This window comes from Arvicola amphibius, chromosome 6 (assembly GCF_903992535.2).
Source record: "Arvicola amphibius chromosome 6, mArvAmp1.2, whole genome shotgun sequence".
NCBI classification, from domain to species: domain Eukaryota; kingdom Metazoa; phylum Chordata; class Mammalia; order Rodentia; family Cricetidae; genus Arvicola; species Arvicola amphibius.
Genome location: NC_052052.2, coordinates 61,729,709 through 61,743,506, shown reverse-complemented (window position 1 = coordinate 61,743,506; position 13,798 = coordinate 61,729,709). Strand labels below are relative to the sequence as shown.

At 37.6% G+C, this 13,798-nt stretch overlaps 1 protein-coding gene across 2 annotated transcripts in view; it reads right to left on the bottom strand.

The window, feature by feature from the left end:
- The window catches only part of Bnc2 (basonuclin 2), a 272,872-nt gene that overhangs the window by 136,425 nt on the left and 122,649 nt on the right, over positions 1 to 13,798 (bottom strand). The gene's annotated exons all lie outside the window — the stretch shown is intronic.

Here is a 13,798-nt window from a genome sequence, read left to right as displayed (position 1 = left end):
CTAGAAACAGAAGGAATTTAGCTCGATCACTCACCTACTAACAATCTACTGTGGCTCTCTGAGCTGCTGGAAAACATCTCCCTAGAGATTCAGATAGAATCAAAGATGACTGGGATGGGTTGGGGACCCTCAAAGAGGACTAGTTACCTGAAAGTGTGGATGGGCACCTGACAACTACACTTAGATACTCCAAAAGCTCACCTTCTTAAAAGTATCTGGGTTTTACATGAGTACTTCCCTAGTATCAGACAGTGTGCTAGATACTGTTAACATGTTTGGGCCAAGTCTATCTGTAACACACTGGACTCAATGGACTTCTTCTCCCTATGTACACGCCATGCAGGTTTAAAGACTTCATGTTTCACTAATGAACGCTCCCTCTGTGGGCACAAACCCAGTTTTAGACCCGACAGTCCTCAATCTATGCTCCTTTCAGACTTAATTCTTTCTTTTGTTCAGTACAAAGGTGATACTTGCGGGCAATCCATCTGTTCCTTCTGAGTTTCTTCTAACCCAGTCAGCAGACTGTACCCTATCTAGGTTATAAGGGTTGGTTGCATGTTTAGTGACTAAAGAAGTAGGTGGGCATGAGGACTCTTCTAAAAGCTCACTTTCCAATTCCTGTACTAACTGATTATCATAATATGTTTATGAAGAGCTTACACACACATAGCATGCTGACTGACTGATTAAAGACCTCAAGACTAGATTGTGCTGTGACCAAAAGTTTAAGACACAATGTTTCCACTAAACACAATGTGCTTCTCAATGTATCCAGTTATAGGTTCAGACATGGAGACTATATTAACATTAAAAATACTTGAAGTACATTAGTACAAACTTATATAAATATCCTTTAAAACCTTTGTTTTATCAAAATCAAGAAATAGGCAATAAAAAATGATATCCCAAAGACAATTTTAACACTAGAATAACTGACATCAATCACTTTGAATCATTAATTTGATGTTAATCATTTTGCCAATTTTTTATTTTATATCATTTAAAGCAAAAATTCAATTTTAGTAATAATCAAGACAAAAACAAGTAAAAGATGTAGGTTAGTTACACACACACACACACACACACACACACACACCTTGGCACTGGCTAATTCATTCATTCATTCATTACTATTTAAATAACATTATCCATCTGGTTCATTTGTGAATGAAATCTTTTCAGATGCTTCCTTTTTCATGAATTCTATATACCCAAATATAAAACACTGGAACACCTCAACCCTTTTATATATAAACACTTAAGCCCTGGAATACTCATTTTGTATTTCTATAAATTCCATAAGGCCTATCTTCTTAAGATTCAGACTTGCACAGACTAAAATTCCTGCTTAAGGGAATTACATATACTTAAACAATATGGTCTAAATAAATATTTTGAGTAAGAGACTATCGTGGCTTTCAAAGGAAGTTTTGTTTTAAATAATGTTTTGAAATAGCATAAAACTTTGGCATGCTATTTATTCACAACAAAAAGACCCAATGTGACTGTTTGCCAACTTAGGCACACTTACAAAATAGATTGTTGTAAACTATGAACACTGGTTAAGCCTCAGAAGCGTCCATGTGTTTCAGGGAGAGAGTAGCAAAGAGCTGCAGTGGGAGATTCTTTACCCCTGTGAGCATCTTCCACCCTTCCTTTAGCTAATGCTGGAGTGCTTCCCAGTCTGCTGCCAACTCTGCAAAGGACCTGGACATATGATACTGCTTGAATGACAAGCTCTGAACACCAGAAAGGAGAAGGCTGCAGGAGCTTCATTGAGACTGACCCTCTTTCTTCAGGGAGAAGTGTTCAGACTGGCCAATGTAGACCTATCTGCAGGACATAGCATAGAATACCCCCTCAACACCTTCTAACCTGTCTACTCAGCTCTCAAGAAGCTGCAGGAACTACCATTGTAACTACCTACACTGTAACTCTTTCTGTCAACTTTCAAGAACAATGATAAGAAACATTTTAACCTGCAATGCATTAAAAATAATCACCCCTCCTTACCATTACCATGGGTTTCTTGAGAGAGAAATCCCATGTTTGCCCAAAACAATGAATGTCTCTACTTCCTCACGCCATCTGCATTTTAATTCTGCTATCTTCATTCTGTCCACAGGTCTTGAAGCTGCACTCTCTGAAGCAAAGCTCTGGGGACATTTGGCTCCTCTTTTAGTCTCCCCTTCCTCTTAGACCTTGGTGAAACCTGTCTTCATTCCCGAGCAATGGAAGCTGACTACCCAGCTTTTCTGGGGCAACATCATCTCACCACTGTAAACAAGTGCAGTTGTTGCCCATGGTCAGGCTCTACATTCTTAGTTTGGCAATCCCACCCTCTCCTACAACTCTACATATCAGTGCCATTCAAAAACAACAACAAAAAAATCATTTGGGAACCAGTCATTGTACTAAGTGGCGAGAAATGGATGGCAGTGGCCTAGTGTGCAAGGCATGGCAAGTTGTTACTTGTAGGCAGTGGGATTAAAGGGCAGACCCCAAGAACAAGAGTTCTTAAACAGGGTAGAGAGCTACCATCTATTCCTCTCTATGGCTCCATCTAAATGCGATCACTTCTTACTGTCCGTTACTATTAATAATAGTTAGATTAACTGAATATTTGCCTTTTTCCAGGCGATGTGTTAGATAATTTACAAAGAAAAGACTATGAGCTTCACATTTTTCATTTTTTGTTGGTTTATTCTGTTCTTTTGAGACAGGGTTTCCCTGTGTAACAGCCCTGGATGTTCTTGAACTTGCTTTGTATACCATGCTGGCCTCGAACTCACAATAATCCACCTGCCTCTGCATCTCGAGTGCTAGGATTAAAGGCATGTACCACCACCGCCTGGCAATCTTGGAATGCTTATCCCTTTTCTTTCACATGTGAGGCCTGAGGTGATAACTAAGTGTCTTGCTGAAGCCACTCAGGCCGCCTAACATGCGTATGTCTGCGTGGTCTGCACCAGTGGCGAGCAAGCACTGAGTGTTGATCCTGCTCAGAGTCCATCACAGAACAGTTTTGCTAGCGTATGTCTTCCTCCAAAAATCATCTGTCCTTGCCTTTCCTGGCTGTCCACTCTCATTGTTAATACCTGAATTCCAGTTGTGTTTTCCCTGGACCACTCAAAATGACTCCTAATTGATGGAGGATTCCCATTGGCTAATAAACAAACTGCCTTGGCTTTTTGATAGGGCAAGATTTAGACAGAACAGGAAAAAGGAAGTGAGGTAGATGGCTCAGACAATTGCCCCGCCTCTCCTCTCTGGGGCAGACTGCTGTGCCTCTCCTCAGGGAGACAGATGCCATGAAGCCAGCCACCAGGACAGACGTGCTGAATCTTTCCTGGTAAGACACCACTCGTGGTGTTACATAGATTATTAGATATGGGTTAAAGCAAGAGATGTGAGAATTAGCTAATAAGAGGCTGGAACTAATGGGCCAGGCAGTATTTAAAGGAATACAATTTGTGTGTTGTTATTTTGGGTGTAAAGCTAGCTGGTGGCTGGGAGCAGGGTGGCAGGAACGCGGCCCGCAGCTCATAACTATACCTAATTAATTTGTTCATTCTTCTTTTCTCCTTATCAAACCAGTCTTCCTTGGACTTGGATCTTTCTGTATGGAGATTGCTTTACTCATTATCTTTGCCATATATATACGTATATACATATATATGTATGTATACACACACATATATATATCCTCAACTGAGACTATATAGATATAGATATACACATATGTATTCTGTTTTAAGGCTCTGAGATGATATTAGTGGAGGAACTCCATCAATTACTCTTCACTGTATTCCTCTACCTATAACAAAATAGGGAAAATGTACAGACTCAACAGTATGTCAGAAATAGTAGTAGTAATTCACGCATACATAGTTCCATCTAGCTGGGATGCTGATGCAAAAGGATTGCTTGAGTTCAGGGGATTAACAAGAACCTGAACAATATAAGCAAGACCTATCTCAAAAAAGGCACACCTAAAACCTACAAATAAGGTAAGCTGGTAAACAAAGTCTAACACGGGTTTTAATATTAAATTAGAATGTATTTTTGAGGTATTCTGGTTATATGCCAAAGACCTATTTCAATCCTGATTAGACTGTCAGAGAAATAGGACTTGGGTTTCATTACAACAGCTGTCTCTAACTTATGAGTATGTATGGACCAAACATTTGGGTTCTTACAAAATGACATTTGTCAGGAAAGCAAACTATTGTTTCTGTTATACTTAATATAACTGACAAAGAACTATATATACACAGGCTAATTCATGAGTTAGTGCTTCTTATGTGGAAATACCCACTCAAGCCATCTGATACAAATAATAACAGGCAAAATAAGCCCACGAGGCAAACAAATATATAAAACATACATGTAGGAGCAATCACAATGACAGGGCAGGGGTCCAGAATTAAACTCATTTTAGTTCTGGGTTTTAACTGTCCACCATCCTCCCCACCCACCAGAAAGCAAAGCAAAACAACAACAAAAAAAAAACCAACATATTCACAGGGCACTCTTTCTTAGTGTTTGAAGTTCTGGCCAAACTCTCGTAGGTAACTAAATATTCTTAATTCACTTTCTCCTTGTTCATTTCTGGGGGCAATAAGGAGGATCTGTTACTTGGTCTCTGAAATTTCACTTGGAAAAAAATTCAAGCATTTAATACAGAAGAATGTAACTCACATTAAACTTAAATTAGGAAAAAAATTAATTGTGAAGGCAGCATTCATTCGGTCCACTCGTTTCTTTTATAAACTTAGGCAGTATAATTTATGAGCAGATAGTAATGGGTTGTAATGGTTGGCAGTGAGAAGCTTCGCCTCTTTTATTTTCAGTTCACTTCCAGTGCTGAGCATGGAACCTGCGGCCTCCAACACACTAAGCAAATACTCTAACACTGAGTTCTTTTCTCAGAATGTAATCTATTTTTATTAAATTCAACCTTCTAGGTTTTCTGTTTATTTGTTTTTTCATTGTTGTTGTTTTTGTTTTGTGTTTTTGGTTTTTTTTAATATTTTCAACACAGGCTTCTCTATGTAACAGTCCTGGCTATCCTGGAACTTGCTATATAGATCAGGCTGGCTTCGAACTCACAGAGATCCGCCTGCCTCTGCCTCTTGAGTGTTGGGATTAGAGGCATATGCTACCACCACCCTCAACCTTCTAGTTTTAAAGATACACACACACACACACGCACAAACACACACGCCATACCAAAAAATATCCCCCTATTAAATATTCAGGGCAGTTTTCCCATTTCATCATATGGCCAATTCATAAAGCTAAATGAAAAGAAACAACTTACAAATTAGAATATGAAATTTAGCCGAAGTTTTGGGAAGCCTATCAAACATGGCTTTGCAGAAGACTTAGCTTTCTAAAAACCAGCCAGTTCATGGTGCCACTTGAACAAAAACTTTTAGCATGTAAAAACTGATCGACAACTACTAAGTATATTTGTGACCAATATAAGCAATGCAACCACATGAAACAATTACTTTTTATTGGTTACAAAATTCTTCCATGTTGCAAGTAAAGGTCAGCTTACCCTTTGGGCAAAAAGGGTTTAAAATCCGGATTTTAAATTAGGCAGGGTGTCAGTGGGCAGACATAGACCATGTACCCAAAGGCTTTATATGGTTATAAAGACCATACCCAAACAAACTCCTTTTTTTCAACAACCTAAAAAACTATATAATTCCAACAATGAGACTATTACTAAGGTAGTTATATTCTCTGTATTTGTACAAAGAAAGAAATCTGAGGTTGAATAGGTAACATACATGGTTTACAATTAGTGATTATTGGTGAGATTATAGGGCTTATTATAAATGCTAAGGGTCCACAGCTTGTTCTGCTATAACACAAATGCTACTATACTCAGGATATATGAGTAATGGCAGCAAATGAGAGAAACAATAGACTTATTCTGTCTGCCTAAAACACTATTCAAAAACTTATTTAATGAAAAGTTATGATAAACATATAAATTTGGTGCTAATAACATGAAAATTAAAAAAGTTAAAAAATGTTCATTATATTTGCCTAATTGTTTCTTAATGTAATATAAAGAAACAGTAGTTGTGCCTGTGTGCTCAGAAAATCATATTTGGCTTTTCAACAGAAAACACATCATTCAATCTTGTACATGCTCCAGATGAAAAGAGTCTGCTAGACTCACCATGAAGGGAAGGTACCATTGGTTTAGAGAGCTTGGGAAACACAAAAGACTATGAGATTAAAAGATAATAACAGTTAAAAAATAAAAATTATGAACCAGGGAAATATATTACTTTATATAATAAATGCTTTCAAAATAACTCAAAGAAGTAGACCATAAAACATCTGCTACTGTTAAAAATAAAGAGATAAAAACCTAATTTTTAAAGTTTCTATTTTAAAAATATTGCCCTCCATCAACAGGTAAACAGACTGTGATATGTTCCTACTATAAAATATTACTTGGTCGTAAAATGGTGATCCATGTTAAAACCTAAAAGGACCTGGAAAGCATTATGCTAAAATACTGCATGGTCAATTCTCATGAAGGCCCCAATAATACTCCATAATCAATTCTCATGAAAGCCCCACTAATACTGCATGATCAATTCTCATGAAGGCCCCAACAATACTGCATGATCAATTCACATGAAGGCCCCAACAGTACTGCATGATCAATTCTCATGAAGGCCCCAATAATACTGCATGATCAATTCTCATGAAGGCCCCAATAATACTGCATGATCAATTCTCATGAAGGCCCCAATAATACTGCATGATCAATTCATATGAAGGCCCTACTAATACTGCATGATCAATTCACATGAAGGCCCCACTAATACTGCATGATGAGTTTGCATCAAGTGTCCCAAACAGGGAAAACGAACAGACAGGAGAATACTGAGGAATATCTACATCTTGGAGTGGGGATGAGGTGGAATCATTACTAAAACTTGTGAAGTTACATTTCGGGATGATGAAAATGTTTAAAAAATAAATAACTGTCACACGTAATTGTGAATATACAAAAACACACTAAACAAATATTTGAATGGGTAGAAGGCATGGGGTGTGAAACACATCTCAATGAAGTCATTCATAAATGGGTAAAGTATATCCTGAACCAATTACGAGTTTCAGTGGTGCTAAAACTCAGTGTGCATGAATTCTATAAGATATTCGTTCACAGGAGACGCAGTATAGCATGCTTCTGTCTTCCCCATGTAATTTACTTTGCCATGTAAATACTAAATGAATTAATACACACATGGTGAACAAAGAAATTTCAATGCTACATAAGTTTAAAAACATTTTTTCCAAAATATTAAAACCTAATGTATCTGTTTTAAAACTAGCATTTAAATGACGCCATCTTTCAGGAAAATCCAGAACATCTTTTTAAAAATTAGAGGGGCAGCTCTCAGTGATAACACCCAGCAATACTAAGATCAAGGTTTTAAAAACTCTGAGGAGAATGTACTTATAAATGGCCATGGTGAATTCTGTCATGCAGAAGTGCATGGTATTGCTTGATTTACTATGATGGAAAAAATTACTTCAGTAAAGAAACAACTTTACTTTAGGGGGGAAGACACAAAGAGAGAAACCCCTAAACTTATGGGTATATCATTATCCATGACTGGGAATACTCCTACGACTGTAAACAGGGAGAAAGGAACACAGAGATGCACATAAATTTTCAGTCATGGATCCAATGAGCATCTGTAGTCATTACCTCACGATCATAGCCTACCATCAATCGACATGAGGAAGACCCCATTTAAATAATTTAAGAGTTCAGAGTAAAAATCAACAGCGGGATATGGCCAATTATATAAGGAAAATACTTATGCTTCCATGGCATCAAAGCATGCAAGCTTTCGAGTGTGGATGTGTTTCCCCCACCCCCCAATTAAATCAGGTCAATAGTAATAGAAACTATTTTGTTAGGCAATTAGTAATATTAGAGAAACAGAAAATGAAAAGGCATTTCCATTTGGGTGAAACATATCAGCTTCTTACCTAAGAGTTAACAATTCAGATATTCTATTTAGTGCTTCTATACTTGAAAATTTAAGGGATTATTTAGGCAGCTGAGATGATACAACTAGAAGACAGACTCTTGCAATGGATACAAGTCTCACCAGAATGAAAGTAAGAAAGCAGACTTACCACCGAAGTAACTATGCTCGGAATCTGCAGTGACACATACTTTATATAAAAAGCCAAAATACCTGATACCATCTGATTATTAATAATCATCCTATTTTACCTTATGCTGAATCAGTAGTTTAGTCTTCCATTGATATACTTTTCATTCATTTTCACTAATGTAATTTGAAAGGTGGTAATTTGATTATACATCTCTATTGTATTCATAAGAACAATTGCTAATACGATACGGAAGGCATTAATAAGGAAATCTGTAGCTGTAATGTGATGTAAGAAGATTTAGAAACCTTTTACGATTTTACAAAAATATACTCCCTACTCAGCAAGACTAGAATACAACAAGAAACCCGTGCCCTGTTTCTTCAGAGGCATCTTCAAACCCTGGGAAGAGCTTACAATTTACACAATGATTTTGTACTCTGGTGACCAGGCAGATAGGTTTAGAGATAATCCAAAACCTGTTGAGGCAGATGTAAGGTATCATCTCAAGTCAATGCTACTGTTTTTTCCAAAGTGGCATAATAGAGTCTCTTTCAAGAAAAATACCTAGGATTTCCCAGCTGAGAATAAAGCCCAGAGTCTGTCCTGGTATGAGGGAGTCCTGAGCTAATCCCCAGTGTACCAGGGGGAGGGAGCGGAGGAGAGAAGGAGGGTGAGATGAGGGAGGGAGGGAGTATTCTACTAGATCCTTCCTTCATTACAATAGATCTGGTTACATTAATTTAAAATCCCAAAGCAGTTTAATAAGTCCATTTATCAAGCAAGAGAGCAACATAAATGTCCCTTTGACTAAATTTACTCCCCTAGGTTTGTGAAAAGTTCACTATAGTGAGCCGACAAGGCAGGAGAGTTGCTGTATTTGGAATTTATCGTGGCACACTTTGTGACACTAACAACACCCCACGTTTGTGCACTGCCATCAAGGTTGCATAACACTTCAAACACATCCTCATGTTTAATCACGAAAATTCCTGAAGTTAGATTCTTATTCAAACAGGAGAGAGGAATCCCTAAAAGTCCCCAAGTAACCCAGGCCACAACTAGTGAGACACACCATTTCCACATAGCCAATGTTTGAAAAGAAGGCGAAAGGAATTGGTATTGCTCCCCTACCCTCAGGAAGTCCCAACAGGAATTTAACACAGAAAGGGGAAAAGTGCAGGTGTATGAAGGCCTGAGCAACTGGAAAGAGTGACAGAACCTGTTATGTTGCCTGCCTACCGTAGAATATTCCACCAACGCTGGTATATTTTAGATGAAGAAAGTCAATACAAACAATACTTGATGGCGCTTGAATGGTTCTATTAAGAAATTTCAAGCTCTCAAACATTAGAGAAGATAACTTCCAAGGGAATATGGCTTATTATAAATCATCTTATCCACCCACGTCTTCAGAATGCCTACTTGTAACCCACGTTTTGCTACTTCCCATAGTGTATATATTGGTACATCACAGTTATCCCCATAAGAACGAGCTACTTTGCTTAAACACGGGTATCACCACAGGAACCTCGCCTATTACAGATAATGGTAATAATATGATGAACAGGCTGAGCTTCCTCATACGTTATTAATGTTAGATCTAGAATTCCCAGGTCTGTGTTAAGACCTGTGGTGGGTTCATTAGAGCTTTGCATAAATCAATGAAGGCACATTTCTGTTATTCCAGTAGCTGGAGTCACTGGGATTGTTCAAATGAAACATCTCAGACAATGCATTTAAACATCCGTACACGCACACACGCACGTGCACGCACAAACATACAGCTATTTATTCGCATTGGTAGCTTATTTTTTCAAATTCAAAGGACTATATTAAATACTCGGGAAAATTTCACAAATTTTCTATGAAATCTATAAGCATCCAGGGTAAAATGCACCCCAGAGTGTTAAAAAATAAGATTACTATCCTTTTTTATCTTAAAGATTAGTTCATTTAAAAGCCATATTTTAAAATTGATTTTATTGAGTTATACATTTTTCTCTGCTCCCCTCCCTTCTTCTCCCCTCCCCTTCAACCCTCTCCAATGGTCCCCATGCTTACAATTTACTCAGGAGATCTTGTATTTTTCTACTTCCCATGTAGATTAGATCTATGTATGTCTCTCTTAGGGTCCTCATTGTTGTCTATGTTCTCTGGGATTATGAACTGTAGGTTGGTTTTCTTTGCTTTATGTCTAAAAGCCACTTATGAGTAAGTACATGTGATATTTGAAAGACAAAGAGACCTCTCTTTACAGAAGAAGACAACAAGAAACAGCCAGGTAGCTGCTAACAGAGCTCCCATACCACTGAGGAAATTAAGAGACTTTGTAATGGTTGTCATGAACTATGAATTAAATCTTGGAAATTAAGAAATAAACAGAAACTGGTGGAGAAAAGAGAGTGTTCCAGAACAATGTCAATGTCATCTTGGCACATGGACTGGGTTCATGTATATGTCAGCTCAGTCAATGTCATGGGCTATAACAGCTTTGAAGCAGCTAACATGGTCTACTGGATCAATAATACATGAACAAAGAAGGATTTACTTGATAGACTATGAATGGTTCATAAGAACTCATAAAAACACTCCATCAGATCAAAAATCCAATTTTCATATGGTACCTTTTTACAAATTAACCAAAAAGAAGAAGAAAAGGTAATGATTCTGAAGGATGTCAAGGCCTACCAGTTTAAAGTCCATGTTTTAGAAAAAGATATAGAAAAGGAAATAAAATTAAATGCATTATTGTAGGGTGAACCAGCTTATTTAAGATCAAACTATATCTTGAGGCAAGCCTACACACAGCACGAACAATGCTCTGAAGGTGTCTCCGCCCTCCTGTAGGCCGTTCATGTCCATGCTACAAGCATTGAAGCCCAAACATATGCATTTTCAGCTTCCCCTTCACACTTCTAAGCTTACAGTCACTGAGTAGATCCAAACACACAATTTCTAGGACTGCACCATCTCAAATTGAAGATACTTTGGGTGTTGGCATAAATTTTTATCTGTGTTAGTCAAGGTCTGTGGAGACATCAGAGATGACATATGGAACCTGGCTAATAGAACAAACAATGAAAAGCAAGCAGAAAAAAAAACTACTGAAGGTAAACATGTATGAACTACATATTCAATACTGAATAAGAAAGAAGTGCAGCTCCCATGAGGGCCAAAGCTTATGTAGCCTGTGTTTACTGCCTGACTCTGTTTCTATCCATCCAGACTGAAGAAACAGCAAGCAGCCTTTAGCAAATTTCATTATATATTCACACTAGGTGATAGTGGCTTTAGATTAATTTTTAAGAAGTAAGCCTATCTATGTGAATGATTGTATTTACTAAGTTCACAGCTACAAAGAAAAGCACAGGAAAATGTTGCAAGAATATAACAGACTCTAATTAAAATTCTTAGTTAGAAAGAATTCCCATCCTAGAAAAGAAAATGTGATCTATCACCTCTCTCACTAAATGCTACTAGCCTCTCTTCATCACAAAGACAAGAAGAAATCACTTATTTTTCTTTTTCCAAGAGTTACACTGAATAAAATAATAGATGTTTTCACATCCAAGTAGATTACCTATCAACATAGACGCAGTCCTCTTAACTTTCCCACAAGGGAAAGAAAAAGTCCAATAATTCTGAAATAGACAGATAAAACTTTTCTCTATGGCTGAAGCCACATACTATTATATGTAACTGCTTATTTTTAAAAAGAGCCTTATTGGTGCTCTCTGAAGGATTTTCTTTTATACATTGCTTTATCCTATAATTTTGTCCCTGTTGGGCACGCTGCCTAAATTTAAACACAAACAGTCAAGCAATGAAGAAACATTAACACATTTACTGTGAACAAAAACTCCCAGTTGTATAGTGAAATTTTAATACATTTCAACTTATCTCTTTTACTAATGGGGAGAGTACAAACCCTGCAGGAATTCGCTCTGCAAACTGGTAATTACAGTAGACTCACTTTTTTATAATGCATATGTATAGTCAGACGCACACACAAAAACCCTGGCTTCCCTTTTCATGTAGGTTAGAATAGAAATGTTTTCAAAATTATGAAAATCTACAGCAATTCTAAAGGAAGGTATTATTTCAAAAAATGTGTTCTTTCTTTGACTGCATGGACATAAGCAGACAATGTCTAGGTGTTCACACTCCAGACAACACAAGCATCATCAGCACACGCTTTATCACCTGCCCCTATAATCTTAGTGTACAGAATGAATCCGGTACTGTCAGTTCATAGCCGGTTCTGACATTCACAAAGAGGTGATATTCTTCCCTTTCATGCCTAGTGTGCCAGGATTGTTCTCTCCTGCTTTGGGTCTTAAATCCCAGCTTTTGAGGTGTCATTAAATAACTAAGCAGTGCTAACCACCAATCAGCCGCAGCTCGGGCATATTTGCTTCAGAGTGAACAGACTCTGTGTGACTACTTGAACAAGACCCACATACTTGGATACTAGTAATTGTAGCTTGGATAATGAAAAGAAGTAAAGTCTGTTACTACTCATATCACTTGCTAGACTATACTGTCTGTCAAACATACAGTTTTGGAACACCTTCCTAAGAAACGGAAGCTGCTAGACTGCCAAGAGTACCAATTTATAATTTATTTTGAACTTACATTTCCACATATTACCATGCTGGGGGAGGGTATGTCAGATTAAGAATATTAAGTGTATATAACTTTTGTAAAGTTCTAAAAGTTCCAAAACCCATGGCTGGGCATTGTCTACAAATTTCAGGCCTAAGGATCTACAAATGGAACTGTAACATTTGAAACATTCAGCATGTATTTTCCATCATAATTTGCAAATGCTGTTCCGGGATCTCTATCTGGTCTTCAAATTGTTATTCCTATGAGAATGACAACAGAGACAGCTCCCAGGCCTGGCTGAGGCAGAATGAACTCACCACTGCAGTAAAGAGGTGGTTCCAAAGCACTGAACGTAAGCACCTTCCTCTAAGGCAGTGGTTCTCAACCTATCGGTCATAACCCCTTTGGGGCTGCATATCAGATCATCATGTATAGCAGATATTTACATTACTATTCATAACAGCAGCAAAGTTACAGTTATGAAGTAGCACTGGAAATAATTTTATGTTCAGGGGTCACCACAACATGAGGAACTGTATTAGGAAGGTTGAAAGCCACTGGTCTAGGTCATGTGTCTCCTTATTTTAAGAAATACCAGTAAAAAGTTTTAGCCTTACGTTTCCTTGACACTGTAGAGAAAAATAATTTCTCCTAAAATCTTCCCATATCTCTAGTCCTAAAAACTACTTCATTTCTCTATTCTTAAAAACAAACAAACAAACACAAGAAAGAGATTTGTTCAAAAATCAAGAAGTAGGCATTGATTCCACCACAGCAATGGATGTACAGTTAACTCCTCAAAAAATACCTACCACTTCTATTCGGAAATTAAGTATTTCCCAATTTTTATGTAAGTCAAACACCTCTCCTTCAATCTCCTTCTCCAGTGTTATTTCCTTAGACACTGAGACACAGCTGCCAGACGGTACACTTCAGAAAACAGTCCAGTGGAAATGGCGCTACTTGAAGTGGGGACTTTCCAACATAATTTCCTTTCAGAGAACTGATCTAACAA